This window comes from Fringilla coelebs (assembly GCF_963513975.1).
Source record: "Fringilla coelebs genome assembly, chromosome: 5".
Taxonomy (NCBI): domain Eukaryota; kingdom Metazoa; phylum Chordata; class Aves; order Passeriformes; family Fringillidae; genus Fringilla; species Fringilla coelebs.
This window is the reverse complement of record NC_140033.1, coordinates 34691847-34707178: the sequence shown is the minus strand read 5'-3', so window position 1 is coordinate 34707178 and position 15332 is coordinate 34691847. Positions and strand designations below refer to the sequence as shown.

At 39.7% G+C, this 15332-nt stretch overlaps 1 protein-coding gene across 1 annotated transcript in view; it reads right to left on the bottom strand.

Annotated features, from left to right (window-relative positions):
- Positions 1 to 14103, bottom strand: part of FRS2 (fibroblast growth factor receptor substrate 2) — a 52632-nt gene extending 38529 nt beyond the window's left edge. The window contains exon 1 of the mRNA XM_084205345.1: positions 13772 to 14103. The gene's annotated coding sequence lies outside the window, so the exon portion shown is untranslated. The remainder of the gene's footprint in view (positions 1 to 13771) is intronic.
- Positions 14104 to 15332: the final 1229 nt, after the last annotated feature.

Below are 15332 nucleotides of genomic sequence, written 5' to 3'. Positions count from 1 at the left end.
AAGAGTATGTTAGAGAAACTGCAACCCAACAATAAAATCTGCAAAAGTTACATTATTTTCTAGAACAGAAATAAAAAGGAACTGATGGAAGTTTAGATGCAGTTACAGAAGCAGTGTGAAATAATCATTATGCTACTTACACTGTACTTTAATCCCAGATACACTACCCACTTACTGCAACCCCTTTGTATATACTGGAAGACACCCAAAAGCACAGAAACCACTTATCCCTGTCTAAAAATATTGCAGGGATTTTGAAAGTAATTTAGAACTAAGAAACAGGATAATTAGCTAATGTTAAGACAGTAAAACACCATAATTCAAATTCTAAATGTAACAAGCAAGATTAGGATAAATTAAAGCAAGCACACAAAATTCCTGAAAATCAAGCTTCTTCCTAACTGATTTCAAGTCCCCTTTCTTTATCAATTCCCATAAAACTCCTGTGCTGATTCACTACCTTCCCTTATCTTGCCCAGCTCCCACAATTTCTGTTTTAACCCACCAACCTTTAGGTTGCTCACCTGTGCAAAACACTGCAAGTTTTCACAAGTCCAGTTCTACATCTGAATTGGATGTATTCCTTCTAATAGCTGATCATTAAAAGAAGTTAATTATTACTGTGTTTGTAAACATATGTGCTTTGATATTACTGTACAATTCCAAGTAAATTACTTGACTCTGAACATTTTCAGTATTAGTAAACTAACATCCCTACACTCCTTCATAAATTCCAACCCATTTATGCTGACTATCCAAATATGCAGCTCAATTTCTGTACATTACCCCCCAAACTACAGCAGAAGAAAACTGTTCAGTTTAGTTGGAAGTCAATACTGTTTAACAAGGGAGTTTTAATTTACATTATTTCAGTCATCCTATATACACCTGTAACGTCTCAAGTGAGAGGGATGCAAAATGTAGTGCAGAAGGGAAAAAAAGCAGTTAGAAAACCACAACAAGATTATATTCATACCTTGCTTCTGCTGTGCCAACAAGTAAAAGCCTGTAGTATGATGCAAGGAGAGCTGCTGTCAAGTTCTGAAACCTGCCTAGTGCTGCAGGCTGATATAAATTCTCCTACTGCAGCAGTGACTTTTGCAGGCAGCCCTATTACACCTTCAAACAGGACTATGAGCATGCTAACTTTGCCCTTTCTAACAACCCCACACAGCAGCAGCATGAATCAATTAACCCCAGTGGTGTAATTTTTCTGTTATTCAACCTAAATTGCATTAATTCTTGACTGCTGAGGAAATACATTTTGTCTATTACATTCACTGAACTACAACCAAACTGGATAGGACAAATTTGTATGGGTATGTTAATGCCATTTTTGTAACTTACTGGGTATTGAAGCAAGAGCTGAGTTCTTTAACCTCTAGCAAACCTAGGCTTCCTTGATGGTCATCAGATAGCCTAGGGAACCAGAAGCAATCACAGGATTCTAAGAACTCAGTCTGCCACTTGTGGGGTACTGTACATGACTCATTTGAGAGTTTCCCTAGGGAATCTTCTAAAGTGGACACTTATCAGAAGTCTCATTACATTTTTAAGTGTTTAAAATCTCTGCCAAGTTACTACTGTATACTTATGCCATCAATTGTGAAATATGACCTTAGTTGAAGCACATCTAGTAGCTTTGTTAGTTAAAAAAAGTACTAAAATGGACTTATAAATAATGCTTAAAATCCATATGAAAAGCTGCAATGCACTACAAAACCCACTGGAACAATTCATTACATTAGGCACAGGTCTAATGTGTGCCTGTCAATGCACACACTTCATAGAGAAGCATTTGCAGTTTTCTTAGAAATGAAATTAAATTCTGGCAAGTAGCAACCACCGTCACCAAAAAGCCAGCAGACAAATTCACCATACGCACTAGGTGCCAGCCCCCCACCAAAATCCCCACCTTATTCAGGAGACAAACACTGAGCCGCTCACAATCAGCTGCTAAACTGCTGCAGCTTACAACCTCTTAAAGCAAACAAACAAAAAAATACCGTAAGACCATACTGTAAACTCAATTACAAATAGTTTAAGAGGATTGCAAACAAGCTATAGAAAAAAGTGTCCCCAGATATGCCACCACCATTTCTGACTTAAAAACCCAAACCTACTGATATCCAGTTTAACTGTTACCACTTCACCAAAGTGTACAGCTGCTGAGCAGAACTGTGCTATTCAAACAAATTAAAAATATAGTTAGAGAAAGGAGGAATGATCTACTCACTGTGCATCTGCACCAGTAGAAAACTTTCATGGCCTGGAAATCAAGTGTTTCTATTAAAATATTAGGGAAAAAAAAAAAAAGGGGAGAAGTCCCTGGTCCCAAATTATACAATATTTAGGAATGACCAAAGGAAATCCAGTTTCTAGATTTCTGTGATTTTTGACAAATTTCCATTTAACAATGGTTTTATTCACCATGTAAGAGTAATATACTCACAAATACAGTTTTGACGCCCAAAAAAAGTTTAAATAAACTCTGTTATTAGGATTAGCCTATCAACAGCTCAGCAAATAGCTTTTAACATAAACATTTTTGGTTACAATTTTTGGCAACAATTTTAGTTGCATTTTATTCACAACTCTAGACTTGTATTTCAAAGACAACATTCCCTTATTCTTTCTAGTTTTATGTTCTTTTTACCTGTCCCTATGTAGTTATAAAATTTACTGCAACTACCCACTTCAAAAGAGTTCATTCACACTGGAAGATAATCAGTGATGTGACCCCACTGAAATAGTCTGATATTGGAATTAATTCATAGAAAGCCTTTGCAATGAATGTCAACCAAGATCTCTCAAAAATTGCTGTCAGACCACAATAACTACTGTTAGAAGTACTAATTAAAAAAAAACATTTCTAGTGTTCACCACTGCTAGACTTCATTACTCAATGATGAGAGGTATTCTGTGATACTTCCTTGTTTGAAGTCATGATTATGGAAGGTACATTTCCCTGTACCTTCCCTGTATTATTATTATTAATTGAGTGAGGTACACTCAATAAATAATATTAATAATAATAATAATACAGAATAAATCTAAAGTGTAACTACTTTAAAAGCTCACCAATAGAGTATGATGGAACACTACTGGTAAGAATTCAATGCACCATCCTTAAGGCACTGCTCACTTCAGAGTCAGCACCAAGGAAATAGTACCAGAGCATCCAGTCATCCATCAGCACCAGAGCTGGCTGACACGCCACAATAACTGATTCCATCTCTACTTATCACCATAAAGTATCTCCTGGCAGGCAACATTTAATCATTTATTTAGAGCTTCCCCCAGAGTACACCACTTAGTAACTACTTTAGCCTGTCCTCAAGGCCTCAGCTGAACATGTTTCTTCTCTTCAGACATCATCCTACAACTTCAAAAACAAATCCTTCCTACAGAGAGCTTATAACCAGTAAAGCTAAACCAATATGGTAATGGCACAAACTTTCAGAGAGGTAGTTTTAATTTGATACTACTGACAATGTTAAACTGCTTTTCAATTTGATATGAAACTATTTTAAAACCGTACCATTTACAATTAGTAAGTTACATCCATTTAACAAATAAAATTCTATACTAGAGCTGAAATAAGAAACACAAACTCTTCAAGAGAAGTAAATTTAAATTTAGCAAACATACATGAAGTTGTGCTCTATGGGACTAGTGAAAAAGGGCTTAACAGAATAACGAACTCTAAAGCAGAAAGAAATAAATATTTATTAAGCAAATGTACTGACACTTAGGGACAAAAATCATTATAAAAGAAAGCACATTTGTGAAGGTCAGATGATAAACATAACACTGTAGGCAGAGAAAATCCAAGACAAATAACTTGAACTTTAGATTTTGAAGAGCACTTTGTTGCACTTTACTAGTAGAAATATTTCAAGCTCTAAGTGGCCACAAGTATCTAAAAATAAGAGTCATAATGTACACTTAAACCCAAAGAGTCCTACAGAAACTAGAAGCTTATCTAAGTTTCTGGTATATGTTGTACCTCTGAGACAACACACACATTGCTCTAGAACTAAAGAGCCACAGGACAAGCTGGAAATGCTCTCCAAAGCTCTGTTATCAGAAAAAGTTCTGGAACTTAGGGAGGGAGAATATAAGTGCTGCACAAGAAAGGTTCACCTCTCTACTGAAAAAAAAAAAGGAGGAAGGAAGAAAATACAAAAAAAATAAAATAGCTTGTCTGAGGTCTATGTAGCACCTTCCCTTTTCCATTTCCTCTATACATTCTTTTCTAGTCCAGCAATTTTTAGGAATGGAGTAGCAGGACTGACCAATTGGCATGTATTACTCAGGATTTCTCTAATTATAGGGACAACAATATTGTTAATATAATACTAAATAAATACCACAAAGTTCAAACTTGGGGAACAATTTATTGGACTGGATTTAATATTAGCTTGTTTGTTCTTTTTAAGATCTAAGAAGTCTTAACTAAATACCTTTTAACAACAAAAATTAAGATAATGGCATCCTTCCTAGCAAAACTGCAAGCACAGAGGAAGCTCTTTCAGGAAATGAATACCATCACCTAAAACCTGTACAGCAAATGAAGAAAGAGATAGCTATCAGAGAGATAAAAAGGCCAAGTATTCACATTCATACTGAGATCTGAATATTTGCCAACTAAATGCTTTTTGTAGCCTAAAGCAGTGGACAATTATTTAAGAATTTAAGACTTCATCCAGTCTGGCTGCACAAATACTGTGGAGTCTGACAGGAAACATCCAGCTTACTTTAGTATTAACCTGAGAGAATTAACACTAACTATCACTGCCTAACTATCCTTTTACAGTTGTGGCAATACAAATTGATGAGCAACACATATACTACATTCTCAATTTCAAGCTACGAAAGTCTACTCAGCAGATTTTAAGAGAAGAAAACATAAGGCAGCTGCCATGACACAGAAGAGATTCACAACAATTTAACTATACTATCCTAAAACATTTCTAAGATACATACAGCAAGCTATACATTAAAATTCATTATTTTATCTATTATAGCTAGTTTACTTTTTCATGATATTACCAGCCAAAAAGCCTCAAATTACAAGTAGCCACAGCTGTTTACCTTTCTCCAAAATAAACCCCCCAAAAAATCACAAACAAAATGCAAAACACAAGCCACAGAAACCTTGGGACCAAAGCTTCATGAAACATGAAAAAAATATTTAAGAGTGACTTGACTTTCCTTAATAACAAAAATAAAAGTATTACCTCTGTTAATAATAGCATTAGTTCTACAATAAGTCAAGCATATGACATAGCATTTAATACTACTTTGATTGCTGGTTTAATTCAATTCTTATATTATTTCAATAAAAGCTGCAGATAACATCTTCCTTACCAAAGAAAACTGCAAAGTGCAGAAAACAATATTTACTAATTGAAATCACATATGATACTAAACGTCCACAAAATATGACACTGTATTTACTCACACAACAGATTTTAAAGCATGCCACTGGTGCACTTTACTCCAAAGTAAAATCACTGGACAAATGGATCAGATTTAAAAGACATACAGTGACATACATTTCCCAAGTACCTATAAGAAAAGATCTACAGGTAACATGTATCCCTGTCTACTTACATAGTTTAAAATGTTATTTATCTGTATAAGCAAAGAGACAACAGGAAACTCTAGAAGAAAGGTCAGAGGTGCAGTCATTTTCTCTTGTAATAGTATTAACATATATAACATCTCAGAAGTTTTGTAAATCAAAATATATGACATGAAACATATGTGAAGACATGAGGGCAGGGAGAAGAAAAAAAGACAGATTCAAGTGCCAAAAGTAGCAAGGAAAAAGACTATGATGCAGGAATATGAGACACGGGTCTTTGAATTCAAAGACAATAAGGGAGCTTTAGCTAGATGAAGAAAGTAACAGACTACTGAAAAATTGTAACAGCTGTATTTTGAACAGATTGCAGAGATAGGAATATCAGCAGAGGGAGAAGGTACTTGAAGTACTCCAGATGGCAGATACAGAAGCTTCATTTGCAAAGACAGAAAAAGAAAATGTGGTCTTGCAAATGTTATTTGGATGAGGAAGGAGAATATTAATAAAACATGACTGTGGACTCAAAGAGAAGAAGAAGAAGAAAGGGCTGTTCCCAAACAAGTGCCCTCCCTGGGTGAGGGAGGATAAGTACACCTTCAGCAGCATTGCAGATGGCAGGCAAATGAGTAAAGTTTGAGAGAGAAGATAGAGAGTTCTGAAACATTCAAAATATTTATGATGATTAAAAACACTTAAATGAAATGCAGGACTGAATGAAGACACATAAAGAGCCACGAGACTCTACAAAGTTTACAGCAACCTAAATATAGAAGATGCAGAGATTTCAATGACCGTTGCACACTTTGGGGTCAGTGGGAAGACGGTACAGAAGTGGGAAGATGCTTGCAGTAAGCAGCACTACAAAGGCAGGAGAGGGTCAAGGCTGTGACAGCCAGGCAAATTTCCCTACATCATACATCCTCTCATTCCCACAAACCTAAAACAGCTTAGTTATGCATTTTATAAAAAAGCCCAACTACACTTTGAAAATTTAAAAAAAAATTTAATTGCATTATTGTAACTGAAAATTCAGACAGATACAAAGTAGTCCAACACCCTCTACTTGTAATGGTTGCCTCTACTTCTAATGAAAAGGCTAAACTTGTTGACTGACATCAAGGGTAAAAAAAGGTCCCCTTATGTTTCCATAAGATTTTCTTAAAAGAAAAACAACAACAACTGTGCTTTAAAGGAGTAATTCAAAGAGATTAAAAAAAAAAAGAAGAATAACAAGCCCTACAACAAATGCTAAGATGTCAGAAGAATCTTAACATACTTCCCTGAAGAAGTAGCCTTCCCTGTGTTTGCTTGGTATCTTAAATTGCCTTGGGTTTCAAAACCCTAGGCTTGCCAAGAGCTATTCCATTCAAAACCTCAGGAATTCCATTACTAGTTTTCAGCTAAATTAAAGGAAAATAGAAGCATTCAATGCATGGCAAAAGTATGCACAAAGTGTTTGTTGATACTCATAAATAGACTGAAAATTTTAGCCATGTCTGAAGGATAACTGCTGCATAGTCAACTCAGTTTTGCTCTGCCATGCTGCTAAGCAAAAAGCTACTGCTGTCAGTTCAGACAAGCTCAGCATAAGATTGATACATTGCTACCAAGACTGAACACAGCACTAGATCATTCATTTCTCACTTCAAGTTTAACTATAAACTAAAGTTTGCATTTCTGCAGGAGAAAAAAAGGAAATAGTAAGAGTTCCTTCTCTAAAGCAACTGCTTCAACATCTCCATTAAGGAAAAAATATCTCACTATCCTAAAGCATGGCAAAATCAGTCAACCCTCCACCCTGCCAAACATCTTGCAAGTAATGAAATAAAGACATTTCATCTCAGAAATTCATCTAGTATTGTGCTGATGAATATCCTTCCAATATCCACAAAATTGAGTCTCTTCCAAATCATGTTTTTTTATGATTCTCAGCAAGCAGAATTACTACAATCACATTTACCCAATAAATAATGGTAAGAATGAAATGTCTGCACCTGCATATTGTGCCAGGTGTCATACTATCACACACGAAGGTAATATTCCTGTGCAAAGCATTGAAGAAAATCTTTGTGAAAAACAAATGCTTCACCTGTGTCAAGGTGTGCAATCCCAGCAGATACAAACCAGTATGCAATTTAACTTCTCTGGCAGTAGTGACAGGAGAACAGTGAAAATATCAACACACTATTTTAAACTGCAGTTCCCATGAGAGATCATATCTCATGAGATATCTTGCATTAAAAACACAGGAATCTGGGTATATGGCATAGAGAGCTTATTTTACCCTTCGAAAGGCAGGAAATTAAAGCAACTTTTCACCATTGAGTCAGCAGCACCTAGTTTGGATCAGGGGTTTGCAGTAACCATCACCACTCTGTGAATGACAGCAGCAGCACCTCAATCCTGCCAGGACCAAAATCACTATGAAGAAAAGCCAAGGAAAAGAGTCAGTTCTTCAGCCTGACAGCATGAGACTCTAGTCTATCCTGACTTGGGCACACATATGGAAAACTGTCACTATCTCAGACATGCCAACTGCCCATAGTATTTTACATTTGCTACAAGCACAGACAATTAATACAGTATTTGTGAACTAGATTTTTCTCAAGAGAAAAGCAACAAACACACGTACAAGAAAAAGATGAATAGCAAGATATACTTGAGCATCTTTTCCATAAGATACACATTTATCATAAGGAAAGGAAAATAGATAAACTTAAAACCTACATTTGGGGTATTCTTTTAAATCCTGGCCCAAAAATGTACCAACACAGAGGTGTTTCTATCTACAGCCGAAACAGAACCTAAACATCTATTAAAAAAGAACACAAAACCAAACAATACAAAAATAAAAATAAACTAAAAAATCCCCTGTTCTGTGAGAAGAAACAGCAGGGGTAGTAACTGGCTGATTCTAGAAGCTGAAGTAAATAAAGGCCATCCAGCATGGTCAGGTATGATTGCAATGCCATGCAACACAATGATTTTACATTTGCAGTATCTGAAAGGAACATACTCCCTAACAGGTTCTAGTATTACTTTGTTGACTGAGATTCAAGCAAAAAGTTCAGGGATTACCCTGAACTGCCTGAGAAATCAGTGACAGACTGAATATCACTCCTGTGACAAGGAGCTTCTCATCTCACTACCCAGCATATGGATGTAAAAGCATTTTAGGAAAAGAACAAAATAAAACATGAAATTAAAGTACTCTAAGACATGAGAAGGAAACAGTCAGTAATCACAATGCCATTTCCACTAATTAGAAAAGAATGCATATAGTCAGTCCCAAGCATGCAGTAATCATGAATTTTTATTGTATAAACATCAGAAATAAGTTATTAGTTCTTTTTATTTAAGCCAAGAGGTAATTATTTCTGTTGTCATTTGAAGCTTGAGGGGAAAACTGAAATTGTGGAGAATCCCATGGTTGCAGGAAGAGGGAACTCAATAAAGAGTGAACTAAATTTGCCATCATGATTGCTGCCACCCTGCCAGACGCAGTGAAGATGAAGCTTTGAAAAGTACACTATAGTTGGAGAAAACATGACATACGTAGTCAGACATTTGTGAGCACACATATATGAGAAGCAGATATGAGAAAGCACCATACACCTGTTTATCACCAGTTGAGGTTTAAAAAGAATCATCACATCTAGCATGGAAGGGCCAACAGAAAGCACAGGAAGAACAGAAAACTGAAGGTCTATTACAACTGCTGTTCTACAACTCATACACAACCAAAATACCATCTGCATGCCCTACATGAAATTACACGTCTGAACAGCAGTTTTCAGCAAACAGTTCCTCAAATCCTTTTGATAAAAAAACAGTAGCAGACAAAAATAAAACCCACTACATTTTTAGAGAAAACGTTACTTAGGAGCTGCAGACAGGTCATCTCTTCCAACAGTAGCTACTGCTCAGTTACTCATCACTACTGAGCAAAGAGAGACTACCACCCATACAGCCTTGCAACAGAGTGAATAGTGTAAGAGCACACTTATCCACTTTGGGAAAAATTAATCAAGGTGATTAATTAATTGACCAGTGAAGGTAGGCTGAGCTAACGCTGTCCATTTAATGTCTGATTATGCCTAAAGCATGTAACACTGCATATGGCTTCGCTGGTGAAAAGGATTATTATATGTGGTAAACTACAGCAGAGAAGGGGAGAAAATGGATGGGGGACACTCTATCTACAATTTTCACAGATATTAGGGGAGAAAAAATAAAGATAAAAATCAATGCCTATCCATATCCTGAAGCATTAACTCCAACCTCTATGATAGGCTGAATAAGACAGATGTTGAAAATCACTAACCATTATAGTTACTTAGGAAGAGAAGTCACAGACTGCCTCCCCAGAAACTGTGTGAAGTTATAATGTGTATCTTACATCAGCCTCATAACTTTCATAGATTTGTTCTGTCTCTTTAGCTACTTGTTACTGCAAAATACGTTGCCATTTTCTTAGTGGACACTGATCACTAACTTTCCTTATCTAAATCTTTTAAATTTAAAAATTCAATATACATGCCCAAAATATTAATTTGTGCAGTAATTTGATGAACACCAGTTACATGAAACAACAGGAACCAAATATTTTTTTTTAATTAGTTACTACATAAAAGGCCAGATTCCTTCAAAGCACAGAATGAAATCAGACACACACTACCCTGATTTAAGGGGTCTTAGATGTAAATATTCCCATGAACCATAATCAAATGATCTTGAAACCCTTAATACTGTACCATCTCAACTTCACAGCATTAGGCCAGTATTAAATATACTTTAAGCTAGCATCATGTGTCACTGTCACCAAAAGAAAGACACACCCTGCTCCCCCCTTACCGCTTGCTTCCATCCCCATCTCTGCGCCAGCACAAATGTTTGTGCAGCAAACTGATCCAGCTCAAAGCGAACCCTTCCCTGCCTGCCCCTCCCCCAGGTTAGTTCAATCCTCAGCCCTGCTCACCACATAACCATACAAGTATTTCCTGCACAAAGGAGGAAGCAGCAGAGCAGGGTGGAAGCAAACAGGACCATGTTTTTCAATGGTGGAGCTGATCTGTGCCAGCTGTATGCCAGTGCAAAGCAGAAGCAGGTCGAAGGCTGGAGCCCTGCAACACCAACAGATCTGTCTGCACCAGCCTCCCAGATCCTGCACCAACCTCACAGCTTGACGCCTGCGGTCTGCCACTCATGCCCTCCCTCTCTGGGATCCCACTCCTCTGCTCACACAGCCACTGACAGCTGTGCCACTGCTGGGTGAGTCGGCTCAGGGTGCCAAGTCAACTGAAAAATAATTCTACCAAGAAAAAAAAAAAACTTGCTAATTTTCAGCCAGTACAGGTTTGTGAACCAGTGCAATCCTTACCAGCACAAGGAAGGAAGAGAAGGAAGGATGCTGGGAAGGTGGGAGGTCCAATTTTTATCAGCTTGGGATGCTGTGGAAACACTCAGACACCACCACATTTTAAATTTCAACTTGCCTGCACAGCTGAATGTGACTATTTTAATCAATGTTTTCCAAAGATTAAACCTTATTCCAATCTTTGCAGGAGCTTAAGCAGCCTAGTCTACTTGGGCACAAGAAGCAAGAAGTGAGGCCAGTTCACTACATTAACCACTTTTACCCTTCATATTCAATACAACAAAGAGGGAGTGTTAGTTTCTCTAACTTAATGATGGCTTTACCAGATAATTGTTTTAAACATCACTGATTAAGTGACCTCAGATATTTGCATAAGAAGAACCTACACGGAATAAAACAACTGCAGTCATGCTAAGTATGATGTTAACCACAGTTTAGTACTTACAAGGGATTTAAATGGTTCTGGTGATTTAAGTTATCTAACAAACCTCTCTACTCAGGACTGAGTTTCATCCATTATTCAAAAAGTTGTTTTGCTTAAATTACAAGTCCCAGCGATCACAGAAATGAACAAAATCAATTTCAATGAGGTCATAATCAGACACCTAATAAACATGGATGTAGTTACTTTCAAGCTAACTTTTGATCAAAGTATGGTAAGAAGGAATACAGACCATTAGCAACCATCTTTTTAATTTATAAACAATGGAATTTATAACTGAATTGTTATATTTAGCAGAGAACTATTTCCATGCAATGTAAATGTACGCTTATGTTCATCCAATTAACAAAGAAAAGAAATATAATCATATCAATTCTAAAGATAAGACCAGCAACATTACAGTTCAAGAAGTGAAGGGCAGAATCAGATGCTTTTTCCTGAAAACCAGTCTTCCCAAGTGCCATACATTGTATTTTCCCAGTTAATGAAACTCTCCACAGACTACCACCTGCCTACAGCAGCATTTTATAAGATAACTGATCTTCTCCTTAACAGAAACTTCTTGTATGATGAAAAAGTGTTCCAAAGTACTCTGCCCATAAAAATTATAGAGAAGTAAGAACAGCTTATTTTTACTACAATTCACCACCAACACTTGAGAGAAGACACTGAACTGGAAAGTGAGCAAAACCCTGAAAAGCTATTTAACCATATATTGATACAACTGCTGTCAACACTGTTTTAATAAGCATTTTCAAAGGATTCTTGACATGGAAGTAAATAAACTCAGGGATTTTCTGTCAAGGAATGAGGTTCTTAATTTTGTTCCCTTTAATGTGGAGTTAGCAGTTGGACCTGAACTGGTGACTTATACTGATACAGGTTTCCTTTCAGGCAGGCATAGACAGGTGTGCTGTTCAAATGCACTTGCTAACCAAGGAAAACAGACAATGAATTTCCCTGGCAGTTCTGCTGATTTCAACAAAAAAACAGAATGCTTATTGGATCTGAACCTGTATATCTTAATATCAAGCCACTTTTAACAGAGCAATAATCTTTAAAAATTAGTTTTTTATTTTGCTAAATACAAATCCACTGTAGAATTAGCAGAACAGATTGACAGGTTCATGATATGGAATTACTGCTAATGTTGACACCATTGAAGATTTACTCAGAGAACTCCTTTTGCTCATTACACTAAACATCACTTTGTCACTAGGCCCTAAAGTGAAAAAAAAAAATCCCGGAATATTTAAAAGTCACAAATAAAATGCTTGTTAAAAATATTAGTATCAAACCACAGTTGGCAATATTTTCAAAATACTAAAATCTATCTTGATTTCTACACTATTTCTTCATTGCAATAATAGCATTACTTTCAACTCACAATCCAACAACATCCCTAGTGATTTCTAATTATGATTATCACATCTTATGCAGGACTTTGAGCAAGATGCAATGACCAGGAAGATGAAAAAACATGCATTTCTCTTCCAAAATTTCAAGTTTAGATGAGCACTCAAACCAAATCAGTGCTGAGACACCTCTTGACGTCAATGTGTCTTCAGATCTATCCTTGCTACATTTACACGTAGATATGTCAGAGGAAGGGCAGTTTAAAATGACGAGGAAGTGAGCTCGGTATCACTTTCATTCATAAGCACAGCCCCCCTTGCAAGAGCCGGGGGGATCCCCTTCCCCTGGCAGGCTCGGTCTGCGGCTCCCAGCGCACTGACCCGCCAGAGCCCTCAGTTAGTCTCGGGGCTCGCACCTCGAACGCCCCCCGGGCTTGCTCACAGACGTGGAACAGCAAACGTACTTATCTTGGCAGCCATGTGACGGACACAGCTGACCTAGAGGAAGGTGCGAGGGCTTGACAGGTGACACGAGATGAGACACAAGCATCAGACACGCCGAGCAACGAGGAGGCGGTCAGGCAGCCGGGACCGCTCCCCACGCCAGACCTGCCTCCAGCACAGCCATAGCAGGCACGAATTTATCGCCTCGTCTTTTGTTTCTAAACTCGCAGTCCGCTCGTCCGCCTCCGCTCCCGCCCCAGCCCCAGAGCAAGACAGCGATCCCCCTCCGTGCCCGGCCTTCCCCGCCCAGACACAGTCCCCGGGCCGGAGCCCCCCGTGCCCGTGGGGGCCCAGCCGCCACCGAGCTCCCGCGCCCGGACCCACCGGGAAGGAGAAGCGGGTCCTACCGCGGGGCACGTCCCAGCCCGGCTCCCGCGGGAGGAGCCAGGACAAGGGGCTGCTCCGGGGCCCGGGGGGCTCCACTGGGAGGGGGCGGCAGCGGAGCCGGCCGGGCACCCCGCGGGAAGGAGCCGGGTGAAGGGGCGAGGACCAGCACCCACCTGCGCCATGAGCCCCGCGCTGGCCGCCGCGCCGGGCCGCCTGTGACGGGCGAGACGGCGGCCCCGCGTCGGGCCGGGGCACAGCTGCGCCTCCGACCGCGGCAGCGACAGGGCCGCGCTCTGGGCCGGACCCTGCCCGGCTCCGCTTCCGGAGCGCGGCACGATCGCCTTCCGGGGCAGCGCCCGGGGAGCCGCGGGAGGGCGGGGCGGGGGTCCCGGCAGCGGCAGCGGCACCGCCCGGGCGGCGGAGCGGCCGCGGGGCTGCGCCGGGAGCGGCGCGGGGGCCGGCGGGGAGGGAAGCGGCTGCGAAGCGTGTCGTACTGGTTCCTCAGGTTAAAAAAAAAAAAAAAAATTTCAAAAAAATTCAAGTTGTAATTGCATGCAGAGCTCTGGGAAGGATTGGCTCGGTTTGCTCTGAGTGTTGTTGTTATAGCACTCGGTGTCGCGCTGGTACTTTAGGCGCTGCCGTGGTGACTCCTCACCTACAGCCGTCGGAGTTGGGCCGTGTTAGTAAGGTTGCACTACATGCCACTGAACGCAAAGGCTGGCGCTGTGCGTGTTAAAAACAAAGATACGGCACAATGGATGCGGGAAACAAGAACCAGAGGAGGTGCCGCACCTGTGCAGGTTTGTGGAAATGCTTAACCCTCCTGTTAGCCAGTGCAAAAGAACCCACACGTTTGTTCTTGCTCTCGCTACCTCCGTGCACCGTGTCTGTTTCCTCTTTACAGGCCAATACGTGTGACAGGTCTTGGACCAGAAGACACTGTGATCTACAATGAATCTTGAGTGTGTAGGCTTTGTCCCAACATACACAGAAACACACTGCTCACAGTCAGAGCAGCCTGCAGCCTGCATAAAATTCAGCTTTGTCTCTCCTTGCTATTGTTATAAATGATCAAATCGGCAGCCAAATTACAAAAATAATTTAACAAGGATTTATTTGATCAATACCAAAATATCATTTTGAAAAACCCACCACAGCCAAGGCAGCATCAATTCCGGAATTTGGCACTGGGTGAACCTGGATCCGACTGACAGAGTGCCAGCGTCTCCCCGGTGGTTCACCCCGACAGCCAGCTTATATCCCGTGTGTTCTGCCTGGGGCAGAAGTGACAGAATGTCCTTTTGTGTCTCTTCACATGTAGAACTGGGACCATATAGATACAAAGCCAGTCCAGGTGTCCGGGTGGCTGTCTGAATTTCTTCTGGGTAGCCTTCTTTCACATGTAACCGAGTGCTGCCAGTACTCAAGATGGTAGATGCAATCTGCTCCAGGTGCAGGTCCGTGAAAGGCTCAGATGCTTGTGGTCCTGGAAGGCTTCATTCTTAATCTAACAGACTTGATATTATCTTTAGCATTGTCCGGGAACTAATTGAATAGAAATAAGACTCTGCTCCCAGTCAGGGTGGTCAAAGACATGAGTTGGATTTTTACAATATTTTATATACACACATATATATAAATAGCATGAATTGACTCTCTATATATAACACTATCCACCTCCTTTGGCCGTAATCGAACTTCTGAACTCTTTACCAAACAATGCCTTGCACCAAG